The sequence below is a fragment of the Homalodisca vitripennis genome, unplaced genomic scaffold (genome assembly GCF_021130785.1).
Source record: "Homalodisca vitripennis isolate AUS2020 unplaced genomic scaffold, UT_GWSS_2.1 ScUCBcl_5671;HRSCAF=12510, whole genome shotgun sequence".
NCBI lineage: Eukaryota > Metazoa > Arthropoda > Insecta > Hemiptera > Cicadellidae > Homalodisca > Homalodisca vitripennis.
The window spans coordinates 35,438-36,993 of NW_025781787.1; the positions used below are offsets into that span (position 1 = coordinate 35,438).

At 35.8% G+C, this 1,556-nt stretch overlaps 1 pseudogene; it reads right to left on the bottom strand.

The window, feature by feature from the left end:
• Positions 1–422: 422 nt before the first annotated feature.
• Positions 423–539, bottom strand: LOC124373476 (annotated as a pseudogene).
• Positions 540–1,556: the final 1,017 nt, after the last annotated feature.

A 1,556-nucleotide genomic window follows, 5' to 3' on the forward strand; every position in this document is an offset into this window, starting at 1 on the left:
TAATCCTAGTCTCCCCCCCCCCCACACACCATAGGAGGGATTTTCTAAGAAGTGATCCTCAGAATTGAGAATTGTGAGCAAGCCAACTCTTTTATTACACGTGGTTTAACCTTTTACTGATTGGTTGGTAATCGAGAACCGCCAAGTCTCAATTCTTCATGAAATATTGGACAGGAATTTCAGAGGTACTTCAAAGCCAGTTTAAGTCTTCAGTCTCGGAGCCCCACCTTCAAACTTAAGTCTCAAATGGATTAAGATATGAGAATATAATTCAGTAACTATCAATTACCTCAGGATTGCCATTTAAAACGGATGTGTTTAAGTCCCTCCTTTTTAAAATTGAAAGGCTTAATGGAATGATATATTATTAAGGAACTGCTAGTAAATATTCATATAAAACATTAACTGACGCATTTAACAAGCTCCCGAAGGAACTTTCAAAAATTGCCAGTGCGAACGATATTTTACGCTCACACGGCGGGGTATTGGTAAAAGTATTCAATAAGCAATTGGCTTCGGTATTGCCTCTGCACAAAGCTCATCCAAGTCCAAGTCTAATAGAACCTAAGAGTGTTGTATATAAAAATAAGTTGTTAGACAATTAAGAGGGAAAACTTTCTACAGATTGAATTGACTATTTATAATCACTTAAAACTTAAAATATTAATAGAAGGTTTATTGTTGCAAACTTGTTTACAAGTCAAGTAGAAAACAGTTTTAATATGTTTTAGCAAATATATAAAAAGATAGATAATTCTTTGAAAAATGAATGTTTTATTATACTCGTGCTGCTACCTGGTGGTGTTGGACCAAAGCAGCACAAAACTCACACCACTAGCGCTACTACCGATTAACTGGTTAACTACTGGCGAGCACTTCCACATTATACTGCAAGTGTAGCAGGCAGGCGTCACAGTGTGTAAAGTGTGGTAAAAACCTTATCCTTAACCTCTTAATGCCCACTACATGATGCAGTATATAAAAAAAAAATTATTTTATGCTAAAAGTTACTTTAAATGGTACTTAGATGACCTGTAATTTTTTTCAGATTTTTTAAAAATTTACTATTTAACCAAAATTTTGGGGGTAAGTGCCAAAATCTGGCACATTGGGCAATAGAGAAAATAGTGCACTTTAGAGAAAGTAAACAGGACATAAGAAAAACTAATAGTATATTGCTTCATAATTACAGTATATTTAGAATTATAAGTAAAACACATTACTACACAGTATAAGGAGCACCTTACAAGTGGAAATCCACAAAACAGTTCTTTCCTTTGTTTAGGCAGAGGTGAACTTTACACTTTTCAACACATAATGGATGATTTCTGCTTGCAGAAGGGATGCTTGCATCTCTGCCTATCTTCGACAACAGATGGCCAATGTCCAACTCCATCTTTTCTTAACATCTGGTATAGGGATATTGACACATGGACCTTTCTTCTTTTTCTTTGAAAATTCGTTCTCTACCCTGTCTGTTGATGGCCTTCCTCTTTTTATTGGGTCAGCTCCTAAGTTACAAAGAGACTCGGCCACCTCACACCGGAAAGCTAGCA